Below are 20775 nucleotides of genomic sequence, written 5' to 3'. Positions count from 1 at the left end.
CAATTGTTCATTAGGGGATCAGTGGGGACTTAAGAAACAAGAGGTAATTTCAGGTTAAAACAGAGATTCGACTCAGCCGTTATTACGAACAACCTGTGAAGAGTTAACTTACTAATCATGGTTATATCAAGTAGACATGATATATCTACAGTGAGGGGAGTTCAACTATGGGTTTTAATGGAGTGACTCATTAATTAACGAATGAGGGTTAGATCGGTCTAATGGGTTTAGCCGATTAATCTTGGATCGTTGGAGCCTATGATCTGTAGGTCCACGAGGTCCCCCTACTAGCTCGAAAATGGATTAGGTCTAGAGTAGCGTGATAAGTTAACTTGAAACGTTCAAATTAGAATCAAACGGAATTGAAGAATATATATTTAAATATATGAAGATGGATTTGTGTAAAATTAATTTAATATTGGATATTAAATTAATTAGAATTATTTAAATTATTTAAAAGATGATTTATTATTTTTATTAGAAAATTAATTTATGAAATTAACTTGTAAAATTGATAAATTTTGATTTTAGAAATCAAAATCAATTTTGGATTTTGGAATTAAAAAAAAACACACACACACACACAAAATAAAAAATTGAATTTTTCAACTTCATCTTCAACTAGCTCACGAAGAACTCATTATCTTCAACATTCAATAACTCCAAGCATGAGTTGCATCCCATGCAGCAAATCTCTTTGCATGATAGTCCGCAATATATTGAAGAGATTGGAGTGAAGTTGACGTAATTGAAACCGACTGAATTTTTTCTGAAAAATTCGGGTAGAAGAATGTGTTCTTCTTTGGGTTGCTGCAGTGAGCATTCTTCATGTTCCCTTTGATTCCAGCTTATTTTGAGTCTCACAACTCAATTTAGAGCACCAAGAGAATAGTAGGGAAGATCTTGTGGTGGTCTGCACGAAGATTTGGAAAAATTTGCAGCTGAAAATCAAGATTTCAACGGTTCTTCAAAGGTATGTCTTGAAACCCATTAAATTCTGTGTGAGCATGTTTTCGTTTTTGCCAAAATTAATTAATTAGAGTGCTTATCGATCCTCATTGCTTCTGCTGCGTGCTGGTACCATCCCAACAATGGGTATCAGAGCATCAAATAAGCATTCAATTTGGTTTAATTTTGGTTTGGTGGGTGTTTTATATGAGATATATGAAATTGTTGTACTGATATGGTTTTCTAAGTTTTGGCCTTTAATTTATGTTTAATTTCTCAATTAAATTTGTAATTGGCTCTTGTTTGATGAGCTTATATATCTTCCCAAAAGTCTATAATTTATTTGGAGTCGTTAGAGTTGAAATTAAGTTGTAATTCGAAGAAACAAGCGAAGAAGCCGAGTTGTAGATTCCAGAAAATCAGCCTCTGTTCATATCATCGTTGAGCTTCAGTAGCTAAACAATCATTTAGCTTCATGTGTTAGACGATCGTGTACCTACGAGAGCTAAGCGAATACGATGGCATTACATGATCGTGTAGCTTCGGGTGGGAGCTAAGCGATGCGTTGAGTTGCTATGCGATAGCACTAAGCGATTGTTTACCTCTATGCAGCATCTAAGCGATGCGTTGAGATGCTAAGCGATAACACTACGTAATCATTTACCTATGTGTGGCAGCTGGGCGATGCGACGAGAGTTATGTGATGGCACTAAGTGATCGCTTATCTTACGCGTGCTAAACAATCAAGATGCAGCGCTAGACGATGATGCTAAACGATCGTGTAGTAAATGTTCGTGCTAAACGATGGAGTAGCACGATAGTGTTGGACACTAAGCGATCATGTAGCGTCCTCCGGCTCTAGACGATGACACTATGTAATAGAAGGTAAACACTACACGATCGTGTAGCTTGGTTAGGCGGTATGCATTGGCTGCTAAACAATCAAGCAAACACTAAACAATCAGATGAACGCATGACAATGGTCGTTGATGCTAAACGATCAGCCTTAGCGAGATTTTGAGTTAGAGTGAGAGTTCCCGGTTTGACCAGTTCTCTTAAAATCCAATCCGGTTCAGCTTCAAATGGTTTGTGGCTTGTTCAGTTTAGACTCAGCTGGTCCGGTTCAAATGGTTTGGAGCGGTTCGAGTAGTGTTGAAGCTGTTTGTGTAATAGTTAGGCTTTTACTTGATTATTTTTGCCAAAACTAAAACATATCAGTCTATGTTTAATTATTATGCATTGGATGTATGTTATAATTAAATAAATCTTGTATGTGCATACAGTATGCCATTTAGATTTAAAATTCCACCGTAGGAAGCATGCAATATACATTGAAAGTATGTTATAAATTGTTATAATATATAGTATGCATGTTAGGGTTTCTTGTATTTAATATAAGTGTTGTTGAATGTCTGTATGTTTTGGATGTTTAGCATGTCTAAAGTTTTATAAGTTATTATAAAATTGGGTTCGACATTTAAAATCCATAACAAAGAACAGTTGCATGCTCATGTAGGTTAACTACTTGTTTTAATAGTTAAAATAGGTCGTTAAACTTATAAAACTAGGGTTACAAACTCAACCGGTATATAATCCTGTCGAAGGCCGGGGGTATTTAAGTTGACGATCTACGGAACACCTCCTACCTGGGGATTATGATCGAATTATTGAGCGTTAGTAACTGGTTTTATGAGTATTCATGAGCAATGTGAGGCAATAAAAGGGTTTTTTACCTAGACATCGTAGGTTTTAGTCCATTTATAAGTGTTATACTTGGATAAACCACATAGACTTAGGGTTGTTTTTATTAGCCAGAAAAGAACCTAAGTATAAATTTACCCAAAAAGTTAGAACACTTTAGTAGTAGTCAATAACTTCTATATGATAGAGTTATTCGAAAACTTTAATGGGAAATTAATAACATACACGATATGTTATTCTTAACTCTCATGTCCCTAAAAGTTCACAGTCTGGATTTAAGTGGTATTTCGTGTCACATGGGAGTGACCTCCATACGGAAAGTATTTTTTAGCTTAAATTTAGATTCTGGTGAATAAGGGGAAGTTGTTCGAACAGAAATCGAGTTTACGATTTCAACAGCCACGTCTCCACATAGTTTACACTGTGAGATTCATATGACGCTTCGTGTCACCCTGGGGTGACCTCTATACGGAAAGTGGATGTATGCGTCAATATCAAGGTAAACGGAGGAAGTAGTTTATAGTAAGTGGGTGAAGGAAGTGTGTCAACATATCCTACGGTCTCCTCCATTAGTCTAAACCGTGATATTCCTATGTTGCGCTTGCTGATTAGCTTTAAGCGGCCTTTTGCTAGTCGTTTAACAACGGCTATCCCCACGGAGGGTTGTAACATAAGATTCGGAACAACCCAGCCTTCAGTAAAATGAATAGGGTCTTATAGTTCCGTCTTGGGTATTGTCTTCTATTTTGGAGGCATGCTCATACCATTCTATAAGATCTGAAAATGACGAGTCTACACTTACAGAATTATTAAGTGTTAATAATTTCTGATCGAAAGCGGTATCTAGATGACTATCGGAATATGAGTTATTCTGGAGATAGTACTTAGTCAAAAATGTCTTGATGAATAATATCGAGTACATTATTAAAATTGCTAAAATTTGATTGGATTTAAAAGCAATTCACTTATAGATTTTGTTTATAATTTCAGAACGACGAGTTCAATAATACAATTGTTGGCATCGGATAAACTCATCGGGGATAATTACGTGACCTAAAAATCAAATTTGAACACGATACTTATGATAGACGATTTGCAGTTTGTCTTAACTGAGGATTGTCCTCCCATTCCTAGCTTTAACACAAACCGAAATGTTCAAGATGTATATGACAGATGGGTCAGGGCAAATGATAAAGCCCATGCTTATATCCTCGCCAACCAATCTGATGTTTTGGCAAAGAAACATGAGGATATGAGTACTGCCAAAGAGATTATGGAATCTTTGCGAGGGATGTTTGGACAACCGTCCTTCACCCTAAGACATGATGCCATCAAGTACGTTTACAACAGTCGCATGAAAGAGGGGACCAATGTTCGTGAACATGCCCTGGACATGATGGTCCACTTTAATATGACAGAAGTAAACGGTGTTGTCTTGGATGAAAGAAGTCAAGTTGGTTTTAATCTAAAATCTCTTCCGAAGAATTTTCTGCAATTCTGTACGAATGCATTGATGAATAAAATAGAATACAGCTTAACTACTATGCTTAATGAGCTATAGGCTTACCAGAAAATGTTGAGAACAAAGGGTCTGGAGTCAGAAGTAAATGTTACTACTGCCAAGAAGAGAGGAACGTCCTCCAAGCCTGATGTTACCTCCTCTTTGAAGAGTAGAAGTGTAAGCCCTCTTTTCTTCTACTCTTTCTTGGAATATTAGGAAGCACATAGTTAAGATTGAACTCAGGGACTTGAGATAAAGTTTGATGTGGATATCTTGTTAAGATTTATAATTAAAAATAAAAAAAAAATTGGATTGATTTTTTTTCATTTAGGAAGAGGAAATAAGGATTTGAGGAATAATTTGAGGGTAGCAAACCTAGTTAAGCATGTAAAGTAAATTCAATGATGAATTTGGCATGCTCGGGACAGGTCAAAGTCAATTGTAAAAGTCAATGGTCAAATGGTCAAAGTCAAAGTAAAAAAGTCAACATTTTGAAAAGTGGTGAAATTTTAGTAATTTCTTAGTTTTAAAAGTAAATTTCGCTTGTTTAAGACTTATTGGGCATAAATATGCTGGAAATTAAAGGAAATTAAGGGGAACATGATGAGAACCGAGAGGAAGAGGAAAAAAGAGAATTTGAGAGATTTTGGAAAAAATTAAGGTGCTTACTATTGAAATTTCTTATTGGATGGCTTTGAGGTTAAGGATTAATTATCTGGGCACGTGTTAAATCGGAAATTGAATCTAAAAAACGAAGAGAAAAAGGGAATTTCGAATCTTTTTTTAGTTTGGCCGACCGAAGAAGAGGAAAAAGTTGTTTCCGAATTAGGGTCGTTTTTGTGAAGGAAAATTAGGCAAAAGGCAACCAAATTAAAGAGGAAGTAAAGAAGAAGCTCGTAGGAGGCTTGATTTGAAGAAATTTGGCCGAAGAAGTAAGAAAAACAAAGAAAAACAATGGCGCTAGAGTTATCGCGAAAACAGAGGATGCTCAGGTTTTTAGCGAATTCGTGGAGTTAGAGGCTAATTTGAAGCTCCAACTTTAAAGGTGAGTTATTCATAAGATCCTTTCAGAGTTATATGGTCTTTAATTTGATCTTTATTGGTTGGAATTTCAGATTTTAAGTTCTGAAAATTCTGCATTTTCTCGCCAGAAAAACAGGGGTACCATGGAGAGATTGACCGATTACGAGAGTTCTAGGGCAATTCGAACGTCCAAACTTTGAGGCAAGTTAATTAAGAGGATGGGTAAAAGGTTTTTATATGCTAATTAAGCTTTAAATGGCCGAAAATGATGAATTTAAGTCTGAAACGCTCACTGAGAAAATAGAGGCCAAAATCTGAAATTTCTAGGCTGGAGGTTGAAGAAAGAGTTGAATTTTCTGGTTTGACTTCTGTCTGTCATCTACTGTCCGTCATTAAAATCTGGAAAATCAATTTTAGGTTAATCAAGGTGTTATCAAGCATAATTAAGGATCCAATTGGTATTCTTATGATACCTTAAACCTAAAATTAGAAGAATTTGGGATCCTAAGTCAACTATGAAGTTGATTAAGGGGTTAATTTGAAATAAACCCTAATTAGAATTAATGAGAAAAATTAAGAAAAATTGGAATAGAATTAGTTCGTATTGAAGATTAATTTTAAGGTCTTCAGTTAATTTTGGAGTAATTGAATGAACAAATTACAAAGCAGACTCTACCTTGGATCTAATTAAGGTTTTTGGAAAAAGTTTAAGTGAAATTGGTTATACTTGAAGTTTAATTTTCAAATAATTGGATTATGGTCATGTGAAGGATAACTAGAGGATTATCAATATAATTTCAGGATAAACGGGAGATGGAGAAACCAAAATTACGAGGAGGAGGTGGTTTACGGTGATGGCATGATCTATTTTACCTATCTGATATTTAAAAAATGTTTAAATCATGATTTTTAAACTCTCGATGGTTTTATACGATCTTGATTTATCAAAATGTAGTTTGAAATCAGAGTTTACATACTTGTGATTTGTATGATTTTTATGAAAAACCTCTTGATGGTGGAATCAAAGTTGTTGAATGGTTGTGAAAAAGATTTCAAACTACTGATTCTTGTACCTGAGAGATGGTTATTTTTTTGTGCTACTTGAATGTGTTTCAGTAGCACTGCTTAGGCGATCAGGGGACTACCGAGGTCAGATGTGGCCAGAGTATACCGGGAAGTCCAGAGGAACATGCGCCTGTAGCGCCACCTAGGCTATTAGGAGGCTACCACTGGGGTCAGATGTGGCCAGAGTATACCGGAGAGTCCAGAGTAACCTGGGCCTGTGGTGTATACCTATGCTTAGCCTTGAGGCAGCTCTAGTGTGCACGTATGACCTTGTGATTTGGTTTATACCGTGGAGGGCATTCTTTGTCCAGAGTAATCCACCGTCGTAAACAAGTATTTGGGTACAGAGTTGGTGTGGTTTTTTTATGACGTCTGAATGTTTTATAATGTGATTTATATGAAATATGATCATGCCATTGTCCGAGTAATACGAGTTTGAGCTATTAATGAATCTTATATACGTTTCCAACAATTTGTAGAATGTTTTTTTTATAATTAGTTGATGTTTGGAAAGAGAAAATTTATGTTTATACTAAATTATCACTCACTGGGCTTTAGCTCATGTTTTCCATGTTTTATGTTTTTCCCCACCCCACAGTAGCGACAAGTTCCTGGTGTCTGCTGAGCCGTCAAACACCACTAGTGTTGTTAAACATCTGTTCTATTGTTTGTGCATGTATTTGAGAGTATTCTAGAATAGCTAGAACTTGTGAGTTACATGTTATGGGAGGTTTTATTCAAAATAATCCTTACTGTTGGTCAGTAAATCTTTTTAAACAGTATTGTGATTTAAACTGAATCAAATTCCTAAACTTTTTCAATGAACATAGATTATTTTTGGAAATGGGTTTGGAAGTCTAGGTTTGATCTTGAGTATAGGATATGTTAAGAATTGGGACGTTAGATGTCATAGAGAGAAGTGATGTTTAACGTCTTCACGCTTCGTTCTAGGTTAGAAGGGAAATCTATAACGGGGTGTGATAGCTTGGTATCAGAACATGATTTTGGGAAACCTAAGGGTTTTGTGTCAGAAAGTCAGTATGAGTTATAGTTTCATTAGTAAGTTGAATTGGTCTTTTCACTAAAGGTGTGTGATACATCACTGCATTGTATGAAACATGTATCATTGTGGCGAACGGCAAGGGCAAGCATCAGAAGGAACTGTAAGCACCACTTGTAAACCTGGGGTGAAAAAAAATGTTTAGTGGCGAAACTATGTACTTCCAGACTGAGATTGACCTAATGAAAATCGATTGAGGGTCATTTAAATCAAGAAATAGTGATGGACAAGTTAGTCCAGAGAAAAGCTTTGAGATTGAATGCTTAAAAATGTTTATAGCAACAGTTTTCACTAGAGTAATTGATTTTATGGATGCAAGAATCTGGTTAGCCAAGTTAGGAGAATGCTTCAGAATGACGAAATGTCCTACCCACAAAAGAGTAAAACTTGCTACATCCTTGTTTCAAGGTGAAGCTGATAACTCATGACGCATGTTTGAAATTTGTTACGAAGAAAAGGGAGAGATAAGTTGGGAAAAGTTTAAGGAAACTTTCCATGAAAAGCTTTATCCAAAGTCTCTGTAGTGAAAAATGGAAGTAAATTTTGAGGTTGGTACAGTGTTTAAAAGTCGGATGGAGAAAAGTTTAAGGAATGATTTAAGTGTGCAATTGTCTTGTTTGAAAATGAAACCGATAAGTGTAAAAGGTCTGAGAATGGACTATGGGATAAAATTCGAACCTTTGTCATAGCAAGTGCGGAGTGGAGAGATTTCTCAAAATTGGTAGAGGCAACTAAAAGAGTAGAGAATAGTTTCTTAGGAAGAAGAGATAAAAGGAAAAGAAAAAGGGATATTTGTGTGGGAGATTCCTCGAATACACTGCGTGAACAGTTAAACATAAGATTTATACCTAGATTCATGAGCAACGGAAGTTTCAAGTCAAGGTATGATTGAAGAATGAAAGCAAAAAGAGAAACCAAGGGTCAAGAGACTCTATCTGTCCTGTAGTTATATTTGAGAAGCCAAGTAAGACACAATCCAAAGAATTAATAGCAAGTGTAGATGTGCAGTCTTATTATTCATCTTGTGGCAAACATCATTGGGGTTGGTGATTGAAAGGGACCATTGTCTGTTGTAATTGTAGACAACGTAGTTGTTATAGGGAAAACTGTCCATAGTTGTTACATGGGGGTGTTATGCAAAAGAACAATTTGCTCTTTAGGAGTTCGTTGTATAGGATACTTGTGGTTTGGGTTCTTGTGTGTTGTGTTGTTTTCTTCATTATGTGGATTTGTTAGCATTAACGACATAGTGGTGTGATTTAATATCTTGAGGTATCCAGAAGTGGATGTAACACCTGAAATAACTGAAAGGAGTGGCAGGAGAATCTTTTAAGCTAGTATGTATTCACTAAAGAAAGAAGACAAGTTATTATGGAAGGATAGCACAAATGTTGAGTTATATACTAGATGTTAGTTAACAAAATTGATTGGTGGTGTGAAAAATTCCTAGATATTTGGCCTAAGTGGTCTGGCATGGTACCTAGGACAGTAATAACCTTTTCAGCAATGTACAAGTTGGTTTGGGAAGAGTTGGAAAGAGAGTTAGGGAATCCAACTATGGGAATCAGTGGATAAAAGTTACTCATAACTGATGTATTATGTGTGATGCATCAATACAGATTGGGTTTAGGAAAGGAAATTAATTGGTCTTAAGCCAATACATGTTACTCTGGGAATATTAAAATTATTATAGAGAGACTAAAGACAATTCAAGATTGACAAAGAGTTATACAAGTGGATAAGTTGCTACTTGATCTTAATTGTTTTTGTAAATCTTGTAAAGAACAAGTCATATATATTTTTGTGATAAATGAAGTGTTCATTTTCAAAAATTATGTTTGTTCAAGCAACCTATGTTAAGAATCAAACTGTTAAAAGACATTTGCAAATATTCAGATATTTAAATGGCTAGATCAAAGTATAGAAAGTTTAAAGATTTATTGATCTGACTGTTAACAAAGAATTGTTGAGACAGATCCGATGCGTCTGAATCAAAGAGCTGAGAGTACCTTAATGTAGTGGGAGGAAAGTGTGCTTCTTGGCCATTATTGGGAATAAGATGCATCCCCATATAGTTTATTCAAAAGCCTGTTGTATTCTGACATGTTTACAATGATTCTCTCGGCTAAAGTGTTTGAGAATCACCTAGTAGGACTAGGAATACCAAATAAATAACATAGGGCAAGTGGGAGAAATATCGGGAATGGGATGCCCTAGTTTATTGTATTTCTTTATAAAACTACGAAACTCAATCTTATATATCGGATGTATAAGTTACCACTGGAGTTTTAGTCCAAGTGAGAGTTTGTTGGGTTTTATGTTCTACAACTCGTGGTTTCTAAACCATGGAACTTATTCTGAAAGTTCGATGAGGTATTATTGAATAAATGTTTTGCTTAACAGATATCCAATAAACCTAAAAGTCCCTTGACTATTGGATGAGTACTTGAACTTTATGTGGAGACATAAAGGTGGACCAGGTTCGAGTAAATAGTCAAAATGATCTATAGTATATGAATAAGGTTGGGTACTTTATTCTAGTAACACTATTGGATGCGGCCTGCTCTGTAGTTGTTACAAGGAGTTGTGAAGTGCTACAAACGAAGTGATCCTAATTCGTTCATGTTGGAACACGAGAAGTGGGGGTGTCCTTGTGCAAAAGGGTTTGTACAAGATCGGACCACGAAATCAGTCACTCTTACTCTATAACGTTGTTTACTGTTTAAAACTGACTATTTCAAAGCAATGACCTAGGTAACTTGACCTTAATTTTGAGCTAACTATGAACTCCTGTTTATTTGGAATTATCCTTAGATTTGCATAGGTGAGGATTGACTCAACAACGTCGACTCAATAAACCTCCCATTTCAAGGGTAATACTTGATAGATAGCTAGGGACATAGGGTGCAAGACGAAATTCACTCCTACCCGCTTTAAGGATAGTAGATAGGTTGTTTCCTTAAGTACTGATTCTGGGTATTGAACAAGAGGTCCCGCCCTTTCATTGTCCCGAGAGGGACTCGGTTTTGTTGATTGGAACACATAACAATTGTTCATTAGGGGATCAGAGGGGACTTAAGTATCAAGAGGTAATTTCGGGGGTAAAACAGAGATTCAACCCAACCGTTATTACGAACAACCTGTGAAAGGTTAACTTACTAATCATGGTTATATCGAGTGAACAAAATATATCTATGGTGAGGGGAGTTCAACTATGGGCTTTAGTGGAGTGACCTATTAATTAACGAATGGGGGTTAGATCGGTCTAATGTGTTTAGCCGATTAATCTCGGATCGTTGAAGCCCATGATCTGTAGGTCCACAAGGTCCCCCTACTAGTTCATAAATGGATTAGCTCTAGAATAGCGTGATAAGTTAATTTGAAACGTTCAAATTAGAATCAAACGAAATTGGAGAATATATATCTAAATATGATTTAAATATATGAAGCTGGATTTGTGTAAAATTAATTTAATAATGGATGTTAGATTATTTATAATTATTTAAATTGTTTAAATGATTATTTATTAATTTTATTAGAAAATTAATTTATAAAATTAATAAATTTTGATTTTAGAAATCAATTATGATTTTAAAATCAATTTTGGATTTTGGAAATAAAAACAAACACACACACACAAAAAAAAAAAAAAAAATGAAAAATTGGATTTTTCAACTTCATCTTCAACTGGCTCACGAAGAACCCATTATCTTTAACCTTCAATAACTCAAAGTATGAGCTGCATCCCATGCAACAAATCTCTTTGCATGATAGTCTACAATATATGGAAGAGATTGGAGTGAAGTTGAAGTGATTGCAACTGAATGAATTTTTTCTGAAAATTCAGGTAGAAGAAGGTGTTCTTCTTTGGGTTGCTGTAGTGAGCATTATTCATGTTCTCTTTGATTCCAACTTATTTTGAGTCCCACAACTCAATCTAGAGCACTTAGGGAAGATCTTGTGGTGGTCTGCACAAATATTTGGAGAAATTTGCAGCTGGAAATCAAGATTTCAACGGTTCTTCAAAGGTATGTCTTCAAAACCCATTAAATTCTGTTTGAGCAGGTTTTCGTTTTTGCCAAAATTAATCAATTGGAGTGCTTATCGATCTTCATCGCTTTCGTTGCATGCTGATACCATCTCAAAAAATAAAACTAAATAAAATTTTATTTTATTTTTTCTTTTAAGTTAATCTCTCTCTTTTCTTTCTTTTGTGTGCGATTCACCCTCCTAAAATTTCTTTCCCTCCATTGTGAGAAAGAGGCCCTAGTCGTTCATGACCCCACCGTTGTCAGGCCTCACCAGCCACTGCTCAGCTCTGTTGCGCCGCTTTGCCCAACCCCTTCGTGCCGCTTTGCTCAATTGTTCAACCTTCCACCAGCTGAAGTCGCATCGCTGTCGAGGTCTCAATCGCGACCATCTACTCGAGCCACTGAAACCTAGCTGCTTGGACCTTCACAGCTTGTCGTCACTCGTCTGCAGACGTTGTCCATTCGAGTTGTTCCTTGCCCTAGCCACCACGCCCATCGCCAGTCTTAAGCCGACACTCATCCCTTGCCTACCTTCAGCCGCACGCCTCACCACCAGATCTATCACCTAACCACCCAGTCGCGCCGCCTGATCTCCCTCTTATCGTCGCCGCTGTTGCTTGCCAGAATCTCGAGGTTTTTGGGTAAGATATGAGCCTTTAGAATTTTCTTTCAAGCTTTTGAATACTCAAAGATTTTGGCTAAAAGTGTCGATAACCATCATGTATGGGCTATAGATTTTTGGAAGAGTTTTAAGATCGAAAACGAGTGGTGCAACGTTACAAAAGTTTTTTCGGGTTGATTAATCAAATTTGATTGTGGAATCAATTATAGACCAAGCCACAACTTTGGTAAGTCAACCGAGGTTCGTTGGATTAGATTTTGTATGTTTTGGTTTGGCCCATGGATTTTAAAGGTAGTATTGTGTTTTGTGTTATGGGGATTTAATTCAGGATTTGTTTTATTGGAGACCATTCGTTTGGACTAATATCTAGGTTTAACTTCGAGGTAAGTAATCTTACTACTGGAATTGCCTATGTGCCAAGTAACGAATTTTAAGTTTTATTTGGGATTTTGAGGTTGTTTGCATAGAATTGTATGGGGATAAAGAAGTTGCTTTGATTATGTATGAAAGATGTATGAATGCTAGCATGATCTTCAATAAATTTGTTATACGAATTTCTTATTGATCCATCAGTAAGATGAGATGTATTTACATGTTATGGAAATATGTCATGATGCATGTGATGTTTATAGTAGTAATAGTTATCCCTACCGATAGTTAGATACCCACTAGAGGTGGTGACCTCCTTCGAGGTTCATCAGAGGTTGTGCTTCCCACGGGATTCACTAGAGGTTATGTTTCATTCAGGATTCACTAGAGGTTATGTTTCATTCAGGATTCACTAGAGGTCGTGTTTTATTCGGGATTCACGAGAGGTGGTGGTTCCTTCGGGATTCACCAGAGGTTGTGCCTCATTCGGGATTCACCAGAGGTTGTGCCTCATTTGGGATTCACCAGAGGTTGTGCTTCCTTCGAGATTCACTAGAGGTTATGGGTACCCTTAAACTACGGTAGGGAGAATTCAAATATTTATTTATTTGTGTTCCATGAAAATTAGAAGATTATATACATCCCCCTCGAGGTTGACATCTAGAGGATTATATACATCCCCCTGGTAGTAGAGTTACTTACTAAGTAGTTTATGCTCATCCTTTTCATGTTTTATTTTTCTTTAGGTAAGAGTAAGAATGCGCTGACAAATGACAAGCAGAACTCGTGATCGAGCTACTGGGATTAGTCATAAGCTTCCATTCATGTTTTCAAGATTTTTATATGTTTTAGTTTCTTGTTTTGACTTTTAAAATTATAGTTTTGGTATTTGCATTTTTTACTTTTGAAGTTTTTTTTATTGGTTTTATGATTTTGTTGTGGGTACCCTGCTACTTGAAAATTTTCGGTTATTTAATGAGATTATTTAATTTATGCTATTTATTTGGTTTTTCTTAAATCATAAAAGAATGTTGTTTGGATTTCATGCATGCATGTCTATAGTAACGGCCTAGCTTAAGTCCTAGGGAGTCGGATTGTTACAGTTGGCATTAGAGCTCATGTTTTGGGTTCTGAAGACTGACTTACTACATAAGTCTAGGTAGTCCCTGTGGCCCAGTAACGGATTCCTCGTCGTCGCCAGGTATGTCTTACTAATAAAAGTTTTCAGTATATGCATGAGACTAGTTGATGTAATGCCTTGGTAAACATGTTTCATTGAATAGGGATCCAAGGAGAGCTGATCTGTGAGTTCATGACAGGACCTGGCACCTAAGCTCAGAGCAAAGAGGACAGTTAGAGGAGGGGTTCAGGACCCCAAAGTATAGTATCCACCAGTCTAAGATCCTCCCCCATCAGAGGTGCAAGAAGAGGGAGTCGGTGGAAGTCAGAATGTCCCAATAGCTTCAAACCCACCTATGGCTCAATATGATGAGAAGGCAATGGAGGTAAGAATTGGGGAAGTTGTTGATGGAAAAGTAGGCATGTGCAGCGGAATTGAGGATCAATTTTACTCTAATTGAATAAATTAAACATACTACCCTAAATTAGTTAATTAGGATTTTTTAGAAACATTACCTTTGAAGCTCCCAAAACTCGTCTATCTCCACTCGAACACGAACCAGACAACCACTAGAGCTGACCTACTATCCTCTGGACTTAGAATCGAGTTGTGGGACCCAATGGATGAAGAACACCGAGAGAGAGAAAAGAGATGGAAAATAAGAAAATGAAATTTGGGTAGGGTTTGGATTTTTTTTTCCTGCCCATTTTTGAAAGCAAAATTGGCAAAATTTCAAAAACCTTTTTCATCTAAATTGAAAGCCCAATTCATAGAAACAACCATGCAACAATTGCATGAAATAAATTCATAAAAACCCAACACCTAGAATCCACTATCTAAGTGGGCTTAATGTCTCTACTATAAGCCAACACCTAGCCCACTATTTTGTTAGTGGAATTATCCAACAAAAGTTTGGATTTTTCTACTAACTTTAGTCAAAGGGCAAAATAGTCATTTGGTCAAAGTTTCTTTGACTAAAAAGTCAACATTTTGACTTTTTATGATTTTTTCCGTGTTGACTAATTTTGACCTCCCGAGCATGAATCCGCATTCATTTTCTCGAAACTCAAATCACATTTGAATATAAAGTCGGTCAAAGTTTGACTTTTCAAAGTCAAAAGTCAACTCTTTGACTTTTTACATCTTTGACCGTTTCCATTATTTTCGAGCTTCCGAATATGAACGTATTCATATTCTTGATATTTAAATCAAATTTAAATATTAAAGTTGTATCTCTAAACTTAAAATCGACTACTATATCACATATACTTATAGGTTTCTCTCTCTTCACCTAATTCGAACAATTCGAATCATTCTATCATACTTTTCTAAGTTTATTCCATATGAGCTAGTAGGGGAACCTAATGAACCTATAGATCATGGGCTCCAACGATCAGAGATTAACTGGCTAAACTCTTTAGATGGAGCTAATCAACATTTGTTAACTGACGGGTCATTCCACTATAGTCCCGTAGTTACACTCCCCTCACTATAGATATATTTGTGTCCATTTGATATAACCATGATTAGTAAGCTAATCCTTCACAGGTTGTTCCTTATCTTGGTTGGGTTATAAAAACCATTTTATCCTCAAGACTACATCTTGTTCCTTAAGTTCCACTGATCCTCTAATGAATAATTGGTTTAAGGTCCAACCTATAAATCGAACCCCTCTCGGGCCAAGGAGAGGGTGAGGCCCCTTGTTCAAGACCTGGATTCAGTACTAAAGGGAACAATCTATCTACTATCTCTATAACGGGTAGGAGTGAATTCCATCTTGCACCTTATGTTCCCAGCTATCCACCTGATCTTATCCCTGAAATGGGAGGCTTATTGGGCCAACGATAATGAGTTGCCCTCACCTATGTAGATCTAAGGATAATTCCGAGTGAACAGGAGTTCATAGTTAGCTCAGGATTAAGATTAAGTTACCTAGACCATCAATTAACGAAATAGTCAGTTTTATACATAAAACGACATTTTAGAACGTAAAAAGTGACTATTTCATGGTTCAGTCTTATGTAAACTCTTTACATAGGATGCCCTCACTCACATATCTCTATATGAACGTTTCAGGATCACATTGTTTGTACTAACTACAAAGTGGGCCGCATCCATAGTGTCCCCAGAATAAGGCGCCCAACCTTATTCAGATACTATAGACCATTTTGGCTATATATTTGAACTTGTTCCACATTTATGTCACTACATAAAGTTCAAACTACATTAAATAGCCTTAGGACCTTAGTTTATTGGATTCAAGATTATAGAATTGAAATTTACTAAAGATTTTCAATAACAGCTTTATTGAACAATTATATGATATTACAAACTACGAGTTTTAGGACATAAAATCCAACAGTTGTGGCAATGGCAGGGCCAACCGCCTAAAACTCGACTCAACAGGAGCAGATACCACATGTTCAGTTGCAACAGACCCAGCCACAGAATCAAAACATGTAGAACCTGTCCCTTGAAGCTAAACACTTGAGAGATTTTAGAAAGTTTGACCCTCGCCCCTTTGATGGATCATTGAGGGATCCTACGAAGACAGAGATGTGGCTATCCTCGATCGAGACGATCTCATTACATGAAGTTTCTGGAGGAGCACAAGCTCTGTTGTGTAGTTTTTATGTTGATAGAAAACACAGAGATTTGATGGCGTTCGACAGAGAAGATAATTAACACAAGTGGAGGACTTACGATGTGGGATCATTTTAAGGAGCGTTTTTATGAGAAGTATTTCTTGGCCAACACTTGATATAACAAACAAGCTGAATTCTTGAATTTGAAGTAAGGGGTTATGTGGAGGAATATGAGTAGGGATTTGATAAGTTGTCCCCACTTTGCCTCTGAGCTGGTGACCGCTGAGGTAGCGAAGATAAATAGGTTCATTCAGGGTCTGAAGAGCGGATTGCGAGGTATGGTGCATGCCCTTGACATCAAGACTTACGTCGCGGTACTGCGGGTCGTCGTGAGGATTGACGCTGATTCCCAAGAGGGAGAAGAGTACAAGAAGTCGTTCGGAATTGGGACCTTTGCAGGTTAGAAAAGGAAGGTCGAGCCGAGGGCTTCTGAGCCATAGCAAAAGAACCAGAATATGAGTAATGCTCCACGGAAGTGAGCACAACAAGGCTCTTAAGCAGTAACTATTAGAGAAGATAATTCGGCATATTCAACATGTGGTAGACGTCATTGGGGACGTTGTCTGGCCGGTATTGGGGTTTGTTTTTAGTGTGGTCAGAGGGGACACATGTTGGAGAAATGCCCAAAGAGGAATACGTCTGAGAGCAAGGGCCAGCCTTCGAGCTCGTTTCAGGGAGGCCCAAATCGTCAACAATAGCAGGGTAGAGTGTTTTCCACCACTCGACGTGAGGATGAGAAGTTCGACACAGTTGTGACAGGTATGTTCCCCATCTTGGGACACTATGGGTTAGTTTTGTTTGACTTCGGTTCATCGCACTCATTAATATCTTCAGCATTTGTAAAACATGTCATGTTAGGATCAAAACCCTTATAGTATGCCTAGTCAGTCTCCACTCCATCAGGAGAAATCATGTTAGCTACTGAAAAGATAAAGGCATGTCATGTAGAAATAGTGCATTAGATATAACCCTGATAGTTCTAAACATGCGAGGTTTTGATGTGATACTAGGTATGGATTGGCTAGCTGCTAACCATGTCAGTATAGACTACTCTTGCAAGGAGGTTATTTTTAACCCTCCTACGGAAGCCAGCTTTAAGTTTAAGAGGATTGAAACCGTGGTCCTGCCCAAAGTGATTTCAGCTTTGAAGGCTGATAGGTTGCTTAACCAAGGTGTCTGGGGCATCTTGGCCAGTGTGGTTGACACTAGAGAGGTTGAAGTCTCATTGACTTCAGAGCCAGTAGTAAGAGACTACCCAGATGTTTTTCCAGAGAATCTCCCAGGTTTATCGCCTTAGCGGGAGATAGATTTTGTCATCGAGTTGGAGCCAGACACAACTCCTATCTCGAACGCTCCGTCCAGAATGGCACTAGTGGAATTGAGGGAGCTTAAGAATCAATTATAAGAGTTTCTGGATAAAGGTTTCATTTGCCCAAGTGTGTCACCGTGGGGTGCACTAGTGCTTTTCGTGAAAAAGATGGATCATGTTGGACAGGTACCAGCACGCAGCGGAAGAAATTAAGATCCATAAGCACCCTAATTCATTAATTTTGGCAGAAAAGAAAACATACTTAAATAGAGTTTAATGGGTTTCAAGAACATACCTTTGAAGAACCATTGAAATCTTGATTTCCAACTACAAATTCCTCCAAATCTTTGTGTAGAACACTACAAGATCTTCCCTACTATTCTCTTGGTGCTCTAGATTGAGGTCTGGGACTCAAAATAAGCTGGAATCAAAGGGAATTTGGAGAAAGCTCATTGCAACAACCCAAATGAAGAACACCTTCTTCTTCAAGAATTTTTCAGAAAAATTCAATCGGTTGCCTCTCTTCAACTTCACTCCAATCTCTTCAATATATTGCAGACTATCATGCAAAGAGATTTGTTGCATAGGATGCAGCTCATGCTTGGAGTAAATGAAGGTTGAAGAAGTGGGTTTTATTGTGAGTAACTATGAAGATGAACATGAAAAACCATTTTTCGTTTTTTGTGTAATTTTTCTATTTCCAAAATCTATTTTGATTTTAAAATCATATTTTATTTCTAAAATTAAAATTTATTAATTTTACTGTAAAATTAATAAATAATTATTTAAACAATTTTAATAATTTTACTTAATTTAATATGCAATATTAAACTATCTTTTACACATATTCATTTTTATATATTAAAATCATATTTAAATATATATTCTCCAATTCCGTTTGATTCTAATTTGAACGTTTCAAATTAACTTATCACACTACTCTAGAACTAATCCATTTTCGAGCTAGTAGGGGGACCTCGTGGACCTACAGATCATGGGGCTACAACGATTCGAGATTAACTGGCTTAACTCATTAGACCGATCTAGCCCCCATTCGTTAACTAATGGATCACTCCATTAAAGCCCATAGTTGAACTCCCCTCACTATAGATATATTATGTCCACTCGATATAACCTTGATTAGTAAGTCAACCCTTCACAGGTTGTTCGTAATATCGACTGGGTCAAATCTCTGTTTTACCCCCGAAATTACCTCTTGTTCCTTGAGTCCCCACTAATCCCCTAATGAAAAATGTTTTGTGGTTCAATCAACAAAATCGAGTCTCGGCCAATGAGAGGGCGGGGCCTCTTGTCAAGACCCAAAATCAGCACTTAAGGGAATAATCTCTCTACTATCCCTAAAAACGGGTATGAGTGAATTTCGTCTTGCACCCTATGTCCCCAGGTATCTATCCAGTTTTACCCCTGAAATGGGAGTCTTATTGAGCTAATGCTTTTGAGCCAACCCTCACCTATGCAAATCTAAGTGTAATCTTGAATAAACAGGAGTTCATAATTAGCTCAGGATTTAGGTCAAGTTACCTAGGTCATCGCTTTGAAATAATCAGTCTTAAACAGTAAACAACGTTATAAAGTAAGAGTGACTTATTTCGTGGTCCGATCTTGTACAAACCCTTTTGAACAAGGACAACCCCACTCCTCATGTCCAACATGAACGAATTAGGATCATTTCGTTTGTAGCATTTTACAACTCCTTGTAACAACTACAGAGCGGGCCACATCCAATAGTGTTGCCAGAATAAGGTACCCAACCTTATTCATATACTACAAACCTTATCCACCTTTATGTCTCCACATAAAGTTCAAGTACTCATTCAATAGTCAAGGGACTTTCAGGTTTATTGGATTTCTATTAAACAATAAATCTATTAAATAATATCTTTATTGAATTTTCAGAATAAGTTCATTTGTTTACATACCATGAGTTTTAGGACATAAAACCCAACATATCATTGCGTCTCTGTATTGACTACAGGGAGTTAAATAAAGTGACTATAAAAAATAAATACCCACTTCCTAGAATTGATGAATTGTTCGACCAGTTGTAGGGAGCTACGGTGTTCTCCAAGATTGATCTTCAGTCAGAATACCATCAGCTGAGGATAAAGAATAGTGATATACCCAAGACTGTCTTTCGTTCGAGGTATAGGCATTATGAGTTCATCGTAATGTCGTTTGGTTTGATGAATGCTCTAACAATATTCATGGACCTAATGAACAGGGTGTTCAAGGAATTCCCTGACATCTTGGTGTATTCCAAGACCGAGGCAAAATATGAGAAGCATTTACGAAGAGTTTTGGAGACTTTGAGGGTGAATAAGTTGTATGCCAAATTTTCTAAATGTGAGTTTTGGTTGAGACATGTGTCCTTTCTAGGACGTGTGGTGTCAAAGGAAGAAGTCTCTGTAGATCCCGCAAAGATTGAGGCAGTTACGAATTGGTCTCGTCTAACCACAGTTAGCGAGGTGCGTAGTTTCCTGGGATTAGCAGGCTACTACCGGTGGTATGTGAAGGATTTTTCTCACATAGCCACTCCCTTGACTCAGTTAACTAGGAAGGGAACTTCTTTTGTCTAGAGTGAGACTTGTGAGGACAGTTTCCAGGATCTCAAGCAGAAGTTAGTTTCAGCCCCCATTCTTATAGTTCCAAATGGATCAAGTGGTTTTGTCATTTACAATGATGCCTCCAAGAAAGGATTGGGATGCGTGCTGATGCAGAAGGGTAAAGTTGTTACTTATGCCTATCGTCAATTGAAGAACCATGGAGGGAATTACCCAACCCACGATCTAGAGTTGGCAGCAGTGGTTTTTGCTTTAAAGACCCGGAGACATTATTTATATGGAGAGAAGATATAAATTTTCACTGACCAGAAGAGTTTAAAGTACTTTTTCACTCAGAAAATAGTTGAACATGAGACAGCGTAGGTTGTTAGAGTTGGTGAAGGATTACGATTATGAGATTTTATATCACCCAGGGAAGGTGAATTTAGTGGTAGATGCCCTAAGTAGAAAGGTAGCTCATTTAGCAGCTCTCATTACCAGACAAGACTCATTTATGCAAGGACCTAGAATGGGCAGAGATTGCAGTAGTAGTGGGAAAGGTTACAACATAGTTGGCGTAGTTGTTGGTGCAGCTGAGTTTAAGATAGAGGATTATGGATGCTCAGTGGAGTGATCCTTACCTGATTGAGAAATTTGTAAGGTGGAGTCAGGACAGGGTGGTGAGTTCTCTATATCCGCAGAGGATGGTCTTCTCTATCAAGGACACTTATGCGTTTTGGCAAACAGTGACCTTAAGAATGAATTGTTTTTGGAAGCTCATAGTTCCCCATTTTCGATACACCCTAGCAGTACCAAGATG

The sequence above is a fragment of the Benincasa hispida genome, chromosome 1, assembly GCF_027475165.1.
Source record: "Benincasa hispida cultivar pf3 chromosome 1, pf3_genome.v1.1, whole genome shotgun sequence".
Taxonomy (NCBI): Eukaryota; Viridiplantae; Streptophyta; class Magnoliopsida; order Cucurbitales; family Cucurbitaceae; genus Benincasa; species Benincasa hispida.
This window is presented reverse-complemented; position numbering follows the sequence as displayed.